Below are 371 nucleotides of genomic sequence, written 5' to 3'. Positions count from 1 at the left end.
ATATATATATATATATATATATATATATATATATGTATGTATATATGTGTATAAATGTATATGTGTATATATATGTATATATGTATATATATATGTATATGTATATATATTCATATCTGAATTTGGCTCCCCTAGCTGGCTTTGAAGGTCACCTTATCTGAATTCACCTGGAGGACAAGTAATCTGACGTTCTCAGCCAAGAAGAAAGAGTCTGATAGGAATTTTTTTTGCCTCCAATTCCTACATGTGTTCAGTTTCACTACTTTTTGTCTGTCTATACTGATCTCACTTGTAAATGAGTCTTCGAGGTTCAATGTGACTTATCTGTCTAAATAAAGGATATATATATATATAAAAAAAATAATAATAAA

General features: G+C 27.2%; 1 protein-coding gene across 1 annotated transcript in view; it reads right to left on the bottom strand.

The window, feature by feature from the left end:
• Nucleotides 1–371, bottom strand: part of vps8 (VPS8 subunit of CORVET complex) — a 79,665-nt gene that overhangs the window by 17,633 nt on the left and 61,661 nt on the right. The window lies entirely within an intron of this gene.

Source organism: Nematolebias whitei, chromosome 1 (genome assembly GCF_014905685.2).
Source record: "Nematolebias whitei isolate Nwh7 chromosome 1, NemWhi1, whole genome shotgun sequence".
Lineage (NCBI taxonomy): Eukaryota > Metazoa > Chordata > Actinopteri > Cyprinodontiformes > Rivulidae > Nematolebias > Nematolebias whitei.
Note: the sequence above shows the minus strand (reverse complement) of the source record. Positions and strands in the feature narration are given on the sequence as shown.